The 14,406-nt window shown below is 41.6% G+C and overlaps 1 protein-coding gene across 2 annotated transcripts in view; it reads right to left on the reverse strand.

The window, feature by feature from the left end:
* The window catches only part of phaf1 (phagosome assembly factor 1), a 126,142-nt gene that overhangs the window by 59,840 nt on the left and 51,896 nt on the right, over positions 1–14,406 (reverse strand). The gene's annotated exons all lie outside the window — the stretch shown is intronic.

A 14,406-nucleotide genomic window follows, 5' to 3' on the forward strand; every position in this document is an offset into this window, starting at 1 on the left:
CACTCTTTAAGGAAGGGAGGGAGGCAGGCAGAAGAAAGGAAATTAGAGGCCAGGTAGCCTGACTTCAGTGGTTGGGAAGATGTTGGAGTCCATAATTAAGGATGATGTTTTGGGGTGCTGTACTTGGATGCGTGAGAAAGTAGGCCTTGCAATAGAGGGATGTCTATTCAGAACAGAGATGAGAAGGAATTTCTTTAGCTAGAGGGTGGTGAATCTGTGGATTTCTTGCCATGGATAGCTGTGGAGGTCAAGTCATTGAACATACTTAAAGTGGAGGTTGATAAGGTCTTGGTTATTTGGGTCATGGGAAGGAGGCAGGAGAATGGGGTTGAGAGGAATAATAAATCAACCATGATGAAATGGCAGAGCAGACTTGATGGACTGAGTGGCCTAATTTACTTCCTATGTCTTATGGTAACAACGATAATAGATTAATAAGTAACTTAAAAATGATGGAGAGAAACTTAGGAACTAGCAAATGTTCCAGTACAATACATTGAATTTGCTGCCAATGTAAAGCTAAGTTGGAAAGTGGGCTGTGAGAAAGTCAGTAAAGGAAGAGAGACAGATTAAATGAACAAGCAAAAAGGGTGGCAATAGAATATAATTTACAAAAATGTGAAGTTACTCAGTCCGCTAGAAAGAATAAAATAAAATAGATTTGCTTTTAATTGTGAGAAACAAGGACTACTGATCAGAGAGACGAGTGTCTGCTTACGTATGAATTATAGAAAAATGATATTAAGGTACAGCAAGGAATTAGAAACGTGAATGGTTAATTAGCTCTAATTGCAAGAAAGGTACAGTAATGAAGACTAAGTGCCACCTAGTTCCTCGTGCACCTATGAACTCCACAGCTCTTTGAATAGTTCCGCAGCACCTTCTGCTCTGTCCAACTTTTTCTCAGCCTAGGTTTTATGCCAAAGCATCTGGTGTGAGCCTACATGGTTTTGACTCAGAGGCCCGAGGGCCAACATTGATCCAAGTTACTAATGTATTTTCATTCCACATGCAATAACTAGAAATGTTAGTTCTTTTTGAAATATTTACTCACAAGTAAATCAGGAAACAAAGGGCAAATTCATAACATAAGAGCAAAAAAAACATTCTGTCGAAACCAGGAGCACAATAGCATTGTCGTGTTCAGAGACAGCTAGATTTAAGCTAATTTTATCATACACCTTTCCAGTGTTTTGGCTCCAACCTCAGAGTAATTAGAGTTAGTGCATTGTCAAGTTAGAAAGCCAAAATCTAATTACTGTCCAGTCCAGAACCATTGTCCAATGAGTCTGACTATTCCTTCTGAAAGAAACTAAACTAAGTATCCTTCTGCAGAGCCTAGCAAAAGCAAACGAGGTAATTCATTCAGCAGGATCTCTAAGGAGCACATTTAATGAGGACAATCACTTCAGCCTAGGCAGAATAGCTCTAATGAAAAGGAATAAAAATTCCACCCACACTGACAAATTTGCCAGCTATGCAGATAACCAATTCTATACCATTCCCCATTGTAAAGGTGACACTAACGTATCCCTCCAACCTGATACTGAATCTGGAATGCATCTTTTGCGTGATTCACCAGTCAGAGATGAGGATCGTGACACATAACTAAAACCTGAGAAATCAATGAAGAATGCAAATATCTCATCATCTTCAGCCCATTCTTGGCTACTCTTCCACAACCCTTGAATTAGGATATATTTCTCACGTGAAGCACTCCTGAAATCTCGGTCCAAGACTACTCTAATCAGAGAAGGTACATTCAGGATGGAATTGAGAACCTTGAATCCATCCATCAGGAGCTCACAGAAGCCCTGCATGATCCATTGGAGGAGCACATCACTTCATAAAGTACAGACCCGCCTACCCTGTCCCATCAAGCACCTCTTGTTCCATCTGTAGACGAATGTGTAGATCCCACACTGCCCCCATCAGCTACTTCAGAATTTACTAAACTGGACTAGACCACAGCAGGTCATTCTTGATCAAGAATGGACTGGTCAATAAGAACAAATAGATCCCAGATGTGAAAAAATGAATCATGACATACAGGGAACCGGTTCTGATCGGAAACCCTACAGGCTTGCTGTAACTTGAAAAAGGAGCAGCAAAAAAAACTTAAAATTCTTATTTGTACATGCAAGCTACTTGGTTTTTTACTCATTCCCATATCTTAGAATCACTACAGCATGACAACAGACCACTTTCTCACTGAGTCTGCACCAAAGGTAAGCACCATTCATGGCATTACATTTGATTTTACTCAGATTTCATATGATGATGGGACTTGAGCAGCAGAAGAGCACCCCTACCAATATTATAATGAACAAGTACACATATTCTTTTCACTTACAAGTTGTTAATGTCATTTACAGTGCCAGTGTCTCCTGCCATTTCCTGATTCCATCTGAAGCAAGGGAATTAAGAGTCAACCACACCAGAGGGTTTGGAGTCACTTACAGAACAGAATGGACAAGTTCAACAATCTCCCTTCTCTGCTGGGATATCATTAAATCAGATGGATTTTCAGAAAAATCTAGAAGTTTTAACATCACCTTTACTAGCACAATATTTTTTTAATTCCACATTCAATTACTTGAACCTATAAAATTAAGTATACATACTTAAGGTGTATAAGTCACTCGGGCCTGATGGGATGTACCCCAGATTATTGAGAGGGGTAAGAGAAGAGACCAATATCTTTGTGTCCCTTCTAGTCACAGGCAACACCTCGGAGGACTGGCGAGTGGCTAATGTGGTTCCATTATTCAAAAAGGAAATCAGGGATAATGCTGGAAGCTATAGGCTGGTGAGTTTCACGTCAGTGGCAGAGAAGTTACTGGAGAGAACTCTTAGGGGTAGGGTTTATGAGCATTTGGAAAACCATGGCCTAATTATCAAGAGCCAGCATGACTTTGTGCTGGGGCAAATCATGTCTTACGAACGTGAGTTTTTTGATGAGGTGACAAGGGTGCTTGATGAAGGTAGAACTGTGGATTTTAGTAAGGCTTTTAACAAGCTCCGCCATGGGAGGCACATCCAGAAGATTAAGATGCTTGGCCATTTAGATTCAGAACTGGGTTGCCCATAGAAGATAGAGGGTAGTGGTCGAAGGGACAAGTGGTTTTCTGTAAGGATCTGTACAAGCACCTCTGCTGTTTGTGATTTACATAAGTGACCTCGATGAAAATGTAGATGGGTGAGTTAGTAAGTTTGAGGGTGAGTGAACAATGGTAGTGTAGGACAGGAGTCCCCAACCTTTTTTGCACCGTGGACCGGTTTAATATTGACAATATTCTTGCGGACCAGCTGACGGGGGGGTGGGGGGGGGAGGGGTGTTCAAGTTCAGCAGAGCTTGACAGAGAATGAGGAAAGGTGCAGCTGACTCATATCGTTTCATATCGCCAAACCATACTGTTTCCTCGCGGCCTGGTAGCACACGCTTTACAGTGGTGAGGGACCACTGGTGTAGAAGACTGGCAAGGAATACAGCAGGATATCCATCAGTTGCAGATATGGGTGGAGAAATGGCAGATGGAGTTTAACAGGCCAAATATGAAGTGTTGCACCTTGATAGGTCAAATGCAAAGAGATAGTACAGACAGTAAAGATGAGCAGAGGAATCTTGGGCTCCAGGTTCATCGCTCCCTGAATGTGGCCACACAGATTGATAAGGTGGTTAAGCAGACCTAGATGCTTACCTTTGTAAGTCGAGGCACTGAATTCAAAAGTCAGGAAGTTATGTTGCTGACTTATAAAACTCTAGTTAGGCCAAATCTAGAGTGTTGCATACAGTCCTGGTCATCTCATTGTAGACAGGATGTCATGGCTTTGGAGAGGATGCAGAAGGGGTTTAGCAGGTTGCTGCCTAGATTAGAGGGTGTGTACGAGAATGAGAGATTAAGACAAACATGGGTGATTTTCTCTGGAGTGGCAAAGGCTGACGGGAGATCTGATAAAGGTTTATAAGATTATAAGAAGCTCAGATAGTGCAGGCAAGTGGAACTGAGAATTGTGCCAAAGAACTGATTGTGGACTTTAGGAGGTGGGAAGATGGCGGCGCGACGCAGCTGGCAGCGGCCACTCCGGTGAATGATATCTATTATTTGTCAAGTAGGATGCCGTGCACAATCCTGATTTGATGGAAATGGACGTGAGAGCATGGAGGAACATCTGGTGAAACTTCTGAAATGCCTGCTTTGCTGCTGCTGCTACTGTGTGGTCCAGAATCTCCGGAGGGGAAGGCCCCGAGTCCTCGGTTTTGCTTGTTGCTCGGCGGCCGGGGTGGGGCTGAAGCGCTCGGCAGAGGATGGTGCTTAGAGGAGCTGTGTCGGAGGGGCTGGTCGGAGGCTCGAAGTTTTTGGACGGACTCAGAGTCCGCTGTGGTCAGGTGCTTCCAATGGTGCTGCATCGGCGAGTTGGCGGCGCTTGAAGGTTCATGGCGGGGAGAGTTCCTCCCTTCTACCACCTGCGTGGGATGATGAGTCTATCGGGACTTTGAGACTATTTTTACCTTGCCCATTGTCTGCTCTTTATCAAATTACGGTATTGCTTTGCATTGTTGTAACTATATATTATAATTATGTGGTTTTGTCAGTTCTAGTCTTGGTTTGTCCTGTGTTTTCTTGTGATATCATTCTGGAGGAATGTTGTATCATTTTTTAATGCATGCATTTCTAAATGACAATAAATGAAAACTGAACTGAACTAAAAGGGCAAGATGAGCGAATACATACCAGTCCTCATAGAGGGATCGGAAGTGGAGAGAATGAACGACTTCAAGTTCCTGGGTGTCAATATCTCTGAGGATCTAACCTGGACCCAGCATACCAATTCAGCTTTAAAGAGGGCAAGACAGAGGCTACATTTCATTAGGAGTTTGAGGAGATTTGGTATGTCACCAAAAACACCCACAAATTTCAACAGATGTACTGTGGTGAGCATTCTAACTTGCTGCATTACCATCTGGTATTGGGGGTGGGGGGGGGGTGACTCCATAGGTTCGAAGTAAGCTACAGAGAGTTGTAAAATGAGTCAGTTCCATCAAGGGTACTAGCCTTCATAGTATCCAAGACATCTTCAAGGAGTGGTGCCTCAAAAAGGCGGCGTTCAACATTAAGGACCCCCATCACACAGGACATGCCCTCTTCTCATTGCTACCATCAGGAAAGAGGTACTGGAGCCTGAAGGCACACACTCAACGAATTCAGGAACAGCTTCTTCCCCTTCGTCACCCAATTTCAGAATGGAGATTGAACCTCACTTCATTTTTATTTCTATTTTTTGCACTGCTTATTTAATTTAATGAATATATATACTGTATATATATACACACACTTACTGCAATTCACAGGTTTTTTCTCTATTATTACATACGGCATTGCACTGCTGCCCGAAAATTAACAAATTTTGGGACGTATACCAGTGATATTATTAAACCTGATTCTGATTGTGCAGACAGAGGTGATTAGTTTAGTTGGTGATTTATTTACTAATTTAACTGGTTCAGCACAACATTGTGGGCTGAAGGGCGTGTTCCTGTGCTGTTCCATGTTCTACATAAGCCAGCCATTTTTCCAAGTAGACTCCATGTCAGTCTGGGATGGTAGGCTGTATAGGATACAACAGAGAATACAGAAGCCAAAAGGAGGAAGTGTAGTGGCAACTCTCCTAATCTCATCTCATAAACCTGAACATCCTTTTCAGAACTTATCCACTCCTGTTTGAATGCTACAATTGAATACATCTGCAAATTCCACCAGCAGTGCGTTGCAGATTTAAAAATAAGATATCCTGTCACTTATGGTTCTTTTGCCTGTCATTTATATTCTGTGTTCTCTAGTTCTTCACCCCCTCCACCGATGAAAACAAATCCCCTTTAACCATTCTGCCTATAGTCTTCATGACTGATTATCTTTTTCAGTTCTCCTCATATCTTCCTCTGTTGCAAGGAGAGCAACACTAGCTTCTCCATTTCTCCACAAAGTCCCTCATTCCTGGTGAATTTCTTATACACATATGTTAAATTTTGTGCTGTACTTTTCTATATTCTATGTAAATTCTATCGGAGGAGACATCAGCAAAGCCTTCACCATCAACCACGGGGTAAAACAGGGATGTGTTCTTGCTCCAACTTTGTTCACGCTACATCTTGCTGCAGTTTTGGAAATAATGGACCATAATTTGGACAAGGGTGTGTATATCAGGACTTGCTCAGATGGAAAATTGTTCAACCTGTCAAGACTCAAAGCCTCAACCAAATCAAGAGAGATACGCGTCAGAGAGCTTCTGTATGCAGACAACTCAGCCCTGGTCGCTACTGATGTTAATGTGATTTAAGAAACTGTAGACCGCTTCTCGTTTGCTGCCACTCTTTTTGGCCTAAGAATCAATGCCTCCAAAACAGAACTTCTGTACCAGCCTCCTCCTCTGTGTAGTCCCAGTGAGACCCAACCACCAGTCATATCGGTCAATGGGGTAGCGCTGAAATGCTCTGACTCTTTCACATACTTAGGAAGCGCTGTGACCAACACCAACTCATCAGATCTGGAAGGTGAGAGGAGAAATCAATCAGCTACAGAAGTCTTTGGTGCTTTGCAGAAGCGACTTCGGTCTCATCACGACATTAAAATGGCAACCAAGGTCAAAGTGTACAACACAGCTGTTTTACCATCTCTGCTTTATTCAACTGAAACGATGACATTGTATCGGAAGCACATCAAGAAATTGACCAAGACACAACACAGGTATTTATGCCAAATATTACAATCAAGTGGCAAGAGAGGGTACCAGATGTGGAGGTGCTCAAAGGTGCTGGGACAGTCAGTGTAGAATTACTCATTACAGCTTCTCAGCTGCATTGGACTGGTCATGTCACAAGAATGAGCGATGATCGTTTACCCAGAGCTGTTTTCCCTGGCGAGCTACATGAAGGAACGAGGAAGATGTGCTATAAAGATGTGCTCAAGCACCATATGAAGAACACTGACATGAATGTCAACACCTGGGAGAAAGATGCTTTGGACAGAAGAAGCTGGGACTGCATTGTCAAGAAGCCAATCCCAGCTATCGAGGAGAAAAGGCAGAAGAAATATGAAGCAGGTCATGAACACAGACATTCGGTGCTAGACCAGTCAAATCACAAATAAAACCGATGTGGGAGACAGTGCCGATCCAGTGCTGGTTTGTGGCCCCGAAACATGCCTGCAGAGACAACTCTCAGCACAGTTAACATCGAAATCGATGGACAGTCGAAGAAGTAGTAAATTCCCAATGGTCAGGGTGAGGGTTGGATTTTTAGGTGGATTTGATAATGCTTCTCTGAATCAATAGTCCAAAACTCTGGCAGTGCCAGTTCAGTAGCTTCATTCCCACACTAATATACCTATAATAAGTGGTAGCTCTGATGGGTGAAGGTGCAGTTAAGTAGACCGATTCTTGCTGAATTGCTTCAGCTGCATTCTGGATGCAATGTCCTCCAGCGTTGGTGTGACTGAACTAGTCACGATAATGGAAATTGAAGATCTCCACTGAAATAGCACTGTGTCTTTGATCAGTTACAAGACCACATCTGGAGTATTGTAGGTCACCTTGGCAGCCTAAGATGTGTACAAATCAGATGAAGACGGCAGGATGTCTATACTTTTGAGGCATTGGAACTCTTCCTCTCAGGGCAATAGAGACATTAATATAGTCTATGAGTCAGAGATAGACGAGTTCTTCATAAGCAAAATGGTAAAGGATTACCGCAAGTAGATAGCAGTGCAGAGGCTATAATAAAAGGCAAGCAGCCTCAAGGGGACAAATGGGCTTCACCAGCTCTTAATTTGTGTTTATATCCTAATTTCAATACTTCAACCAAGTGTTGTTTAACATAGTAGAGCACAGATTTTATGGGCTGAGTGAGGATAACAGTGGTAATCAGCAGATAGTTTCTTCGTCCCTGCTTGTGTTGACATTTATTATTTATTTATTTAGAGATACAGCAAGGAATGGGCCTTGCCAGCCGAGCCACCTAAAACACACAACAACCCTCGATTTAACCCTAACCTCATCACAGGAGAATTTACAATGACCAATTAACTTACTAAGCTGGGGTGTATTTGGACTCCGACACACTGAGTTATAATACTGAGCGCACGTTAATCACTACGCTATCCTGGTGCACATTGTGAGATTTCATGGAATCTGGAGCAAATGCTGAAGATTCCCAGAATTATTCTCACCAGATTATACAGCAGTCTGCCCTCTGTTGAAGTGTCTGTTCTGCTAGCAGAAAAGAATGTACCTAGAGATTGTTTTGGTGATGTCAGAAAAATATCATTCTGTGACAACATCTTTGTCTGGATGGCACTTGGTTGCCCAGATTTATCTTTATTCTGGTATGGATGTTGTCCTGTCCAAGACTGAAAGAAGCTGCAGAAGATCGTGAACACGGCGCAGCACATCACACAAACCAATCTTCTGTCCTTGAACTCACTTTACACCACACGCTGTCGGAGCAGTGCTGCCAGGATAATCAAGGACACGACCCACCCAGCCAACACACTTTTCGTCCCTCTTCCCTCCAGAAGAAAGCTCAGGAGTTTGAAGACTCGCACAGCCAGATTTGGGAACAGTTTCTTTCCAACTGTGGTAAGACTGCTGAACGGATCCTGACCCGGATCTGGGCCATACCCTCCAAATATCCAGACCTGCCTCTCAGTTTTTTTTTGCACTACCTTACTTTCCATTTTTCTATTTTCTATTTATGATTTATAATTTAAATTTATAATATTTACTGATTTTTTACTATTTTTAATATTTGTAATCCAGGGAGTGGGAAGCGCAGAATCAAATATCAGTGTGATGATTGTACGTTCTAGTATCAATTATTTGGCAACAATAAAGTATAAAGTATAACAAGATATGCATATCCAAGAACCAACCACATTACCACGGCCCAGTCTGCTGTAACAAGTGCAGTCTTCTTTGCTGCTTTATGCAGGGTGAGCAGCATTGGTGCTGGTGTTGCAAAAAGACTAAATAAACTTATCAGAAAGGCTGGATCCATCCTTGGCTACTCCTGAAAGTAGTGGAGGAGAGGTGGTCACTAAACAAACTGTTATCCATTATGGACAGTCAGGCACATCCTCTCCATGACCTACTGAATAAGCAGCAGAGCACTCTTTTGAACTAGGATCATTACAGAAAATCTTTCCTGCCAAATGCAATGGACAGCAGTTCATGTCTGTGCAACAGGAGAACACACAGAGTACACTAGTCTGTTTTATTATTTCATACATTATTATTGCACACAGGTAAATTATTGTGTATCATTATTCTGTACTCTAATATTAGTTATTATATTTATCATTATTTATTATTACTGCTAATTGCATGTTTTTAAATATTGCTGCTGTAACAAAATAATTTCCCACTCGGGATCAATAAAGTACTTATTATTATTCACAAGGCCAGTGTGTTTTCTTGCCTGAAGGACAACAGCAAACTAATTTGTTGAGTTACACAACGATCAAGTTGTTTCTGGATCGCAACTATGAAGAGTAAAATCAGATTGACCAAGGTTAAATTCTGCAGCTGCCAGGTGGATCTTGAACTTAAAACCTCTTACTGATTGTCCAGGAATCTGTGTGACCAGTCCCTTAACCTAACCAGATGCATCATCACCCACAATGATGTCAACAGAAATTCTTAAGGAGTTAACAATCACCATCAAAATGAACATTGAATTCCTCAAATTGTTCTCAACTCAGCATCATCTGTTCTGCCTGCCTGCCTACACTTCTTTATCAGCTTCAAAAATAGTGTAGGTTCTGCATTGGCTGGAAGAAAATGCTCCTCATTGTGATGTACAGCCATCTCCTTCCTGATTTAACATTCTGTCACAGTTGTTCTTGCTCAGTCAGGAATTTTGAAAGTACAGAGATTTGAGAGTGGGTAGATCTCAATTTAGAATTTAGCCTCCTCTTTGCCCCAGGACTATGTAATTGATAAGTTTCCAATGATTTTTGTAAACTGACTTTTCAGGGACTCGGGTTCAATTTTGCCACTTCTGAAAGGAGTTTGTACATTCTCACCATGACCCTGTGGTCCAAAAAGGAATGGGTTAGTAGGTTAATTGGTCACATTGGGCCACACAGGCTTCTTGTTACTACACTGTATCTCCAAATAAATAAAACAGGATAAAGCATATACTGGGATAAAGAACAGTGTTTTAATGCAATCGTGAAATAACGCAAAGCTAATTCCACAAAAAAATTGGCAAAATATTAAAAATGCATCATATGAAGCATTCTTAAAAATAAGTACAGTTTTTTTCAACAAGAGTCAAAGAGCTTTGAAGTAGTAGTTATTAAAGAGAAGTGATTGCAAGGTGATTAAGAAATTATAAATTTTTTTGAGTCCATGAAACTTATAAAGAACAGAAGAAATGAGATGAGACCTCTCATATAACACCAACTTAGAGAGAAACTATCTAGATTCAGAAGAACAAGAAGAGAATTGGTACAGTGGACTTTAGTGACGGAAGACACAGACAACAGTTGTAGTAGTTTACAGGCCTCTTTACATGAAGAATATATCTGGAGAGTAATTTAATCAAGAAATATGTAAATTTGGAAATACAAAGTACTTAACCTACTCAGAGAGTGAACAAAAGAAATTACCAAAAGAGGTTTGGAGGATGAATTCAGAGAGTTTATTTGGGACAGTTTCTGGAACAATGTCACAAAACCAGCGGGGGAGGAGGACACAGGATGTTGAGGCTTTATAAGGCATTGCTCAGACCACATCTGGAGTATTGACAGCAGTTTTGGGCCCCCTTTCTAAAGAAGATGTGCTGGCACTTGAGAGGATCCAGGAGTTCATAAAAATTATCCCAGGAATGAAATGGTTAATGGATTAACATATGAGGGGAGTTTAGTGACTTTAGGCCTGCACTCACTGGAGTTTAGAAGAATGCAGAAGTGGGATCTGATTGAAACCTATTGAATATTGAAAGGCCTAGATAGAGTTGATGTGGAAAGGATGTTTCCTATAGTTCGGGAGTGGGGCGGGGGGGTGCTGTGTCTAGGACCAAAGGCACAGCCTCAGAATAGAAGGATGTCACTTTAGAAGAGACGGAGAGGAATATCTTTAGCCAGTGATGAATCTGTGAAATTCATTGCAACAGACAGCTCTGAAGGCCAAAGCACTAGATATATTTAAAAAGGAGATTGATAGGTTCTTGGTTAGTAAGGGTGTCAAAGGTTACAGGGAGAAGTCAGGAGAATGTGTTTGAGAGGGATAATAAATTAGCCCTGATGGAACAACAGAGCAGACCCAGTGGGTCAAATGGCCTTAATTCTGATCCATGTCTTATGGTCTTAGATCCCATCTCGCATAAAAAGTTAAATAGTAATAGCACACAATTGGATCTTGTTAGAAAAGTGAACACAATGTACAGCTTGAAGAAGACATCTCCATCAAAAAACATGCTGCTCAGTTTTGAATTTATATTAACAAGTTAGCCATTAATGGTCACAGTAAAAGAAAGCCAAAGCCGCACCATGACTTCAGCACCAAAAGGGATTTTATTTCCTGACAGTAATTTGCTTCAACTATCATCCAAGTTTGAATAATGCACCAGCATTTGTCCACTGTTGACATAAAAGCAGAGTTCAGGTTGGTCTTCATTGCACCGCTCAACACTGGCAGGGTCCTGTTGGTGGATTTGGTGAAATTGGAGCAAGCGGATTTCTAATCAAGAACAACTCTGGGGAATCAGAGCTGACATATCACCGCAAACACTTAGTTTATGAATGTGTTAAAAACTTGTCCAAGCAGCGTTGCCACAAAAGGGTAATAGTGTACTCAGTACAAGCGTGCCATTAGAGCATCCCTCAAGTTTTTCATTCTTGCTTGTGGAACATACCAGACAGCCTGGTATGAATGCAGTTAAACTCTCACTGCAGCTCTTTTCGCTAAACAGTTTAAACGGCTTGTTGGTTCAACGCTCCACAACTATACTCTTCACCAAATAAATCCACAAGAGACATCATCCTCTACCACACGCTTAAAAGGCCTGGATGGAATGGACATGGAGAGAATGTTTCCTATAGAGGGGGAATCTAGGATGTTCCTTCAGAACAGGAATGAGGAATGTCTTTAACCACAGGGTGCTGAACCTATGGAATTTACTGCCACAGGCTAAGTCACTGGGGATATTTAAAGTGGAAGTTAATAGATCCTTGATTAGTAAAGGCATCAAAGGTTACAGGGAGAAGGCAAGAGAATGAGGTTGGGAGGGATAATAAATCAGCCAAGGTGGAATGGCGGTCAAATGGCCTACTTCTACTCCAGAGGTCCCCAACCCTTTTTTATGCCATGGACCAATACCATTAAGTACTCTGTTCTACTCCTATGTCATAAGGTCTTACGTTTATTTTAAATGAGCTATAGTTGCTGTGAGGGAATTCTGCAGCAGCTGATTCTGGATTTTAAATTTCACATGCGACACACTACGTAGAGATTTCAAACTCCAACCACTGAGGGGTGTGGCCATCGGTTGGGCGCTGTTTACCGTTGAACGGTACTGGGTGGGCGGGGCCAGGCAATTGAGACGTCAGCGTTTAACCGACAAAAATAAACAGACGCTGCCGATATCCCGTACTGATATGGTGAGTGTGTGAGGGAAGTTTTGACCAGTCCTGCTGCTCACATACGCATCTTAATGGTAGAGTAGATGCCCATCAGCCCCGATCCCAGAGGAAGGGCTTCACCCCACTAAGACATGGCGGGCAAACAGTTGGAGAGGCTCCACAAAGGCCTTGAGGAGGAGAAGCAGTGCCTGAAGGACCAAAAAGCCCACCGCAAGAACCTCAAAGACCGCTTCGCGAAGGACATCAACAGCACTGTCCTCTACCTTAAGTGCCTCATCGAGGAGCTGCTGGTCGAGCTCAGCAACAGCGAGGACGAACTCAACCGCTCCGAGGCCATCTTCCAGAAGGCGAGGAGCAGCAGCAGGAGCTCGAGGCAGACAAGGTAAAATGCAGGAAAAGATTGAAAAAAGAAATTCAATTAAGAAAGGAAGCTTAAAAAGATTATAAAGATTTAATTAAGAAAACTGATGCAGTGGATAAACTTCAACGTAAGGTCATGCTTATAGAAATACAGTTATCTCAGTTAGAAGGCACATGTCATCATGTTCACATTTATTGCCAGAAGAAGGTCCAGCTTGAGCAAAAGATTGCCACTTGCGTAAATTTATCGAGTCAAGGGGAACAGAAAGCAAGGGACTACTCATCTCAGCCAGCAGTAACTAAAAAAGAGGCAAGAGATACGAATGACACATGTCTAGCGTCTTCAACTGAAGAATGTGAGGAAAATGAAGATTTGAGTGCCCTTGATCAAGACTAAAGCTGGTCTGTTGCAAACAAAATGACTGCAGATCTGAGTTCCATATACTCAACATTCTCACCGAAGAGATCGAAATCTTAAACACATCACGAAGATATTGACATGTTCCACTTTTACATTATTTCAGTAAATGTGTATGAAAGATCACTAATTCTGCTTGTTTCACACGTGGATTATCTTGGAAATAGAATTTAAAAGTGCAAAAAAAAAATCAAACCACTGGTTATGTTGGCAACTGGATAAAGTACAATTTTACTCCAGCAACGAATAAATATTGCTAACTTTAATTTGGATGTGTACATTTTGATTAAGTTGTACATATACTAAAAATTTGTTAATTTTTACATTTGAATAACCAAAATGAACTAATTCCAAACAATAATGAAAACAACAAAAATTCTAGTTGAGTATAACTAGGAAGTGCAAGGTTACTCAGTGCTGAAAGAATAGAACAAAACACGTTCTTTTAAATAACAGGAAACCAATAAATGCCGATGCACAAAGGGAACTCGGTAAAGACAAAGAAGAAACAAGAAATATTGTAAGCAATTAGGGTAGGAAATGGTAGATTGGTCTTTCTTGCCAGTAGAATGGCATATGAAAGCATGAAGTCCTGTTGAGACATCATTTGGAATAGTGTGCACCATTTTGGTTGCTGTAGCTCTAATATATTGGGCTTGATATCAGTGCAGGATAGTATCACCACACTGATTCCCGAAAGTAGCATGTAAATAGGCCATTCGGCCCAACGCATTCACATTGACCAGAATTCACTTCCTTGTTAACCTCACAGCACTTGATTCATAGACCCCTATGCTTAAATGATTAAGTGCTTATTTAGATATTTCTTAAATATTGTCAGTGGCCCAGCTTGAACCACTGCATATTCCAGGTACTTATTACACACTGGGATCCCCTCTAAATCTCTTCTTCCCTTCTCTAAATCTATGTCCTCTGTTTGTATCTACCTTTGATAGGGGGGAGGAGGGGGAATTCCTGCAGTCTACC

Source organism: Mobula birostris, chromosome 15 (genome assembly GCF_030028105.1).
Source record: "Mobula birostris isolate sMobBir1 chromosome 15, sMobBir1.hap1, whole genome shotgun sequence".
Classification (NCBI taxonomy): Eukaryota; Metazoa; Chordata; class Chondrichthyes; order Myliobatiformes; family Myliobatidae; genus Mobula; species Mobula birostris.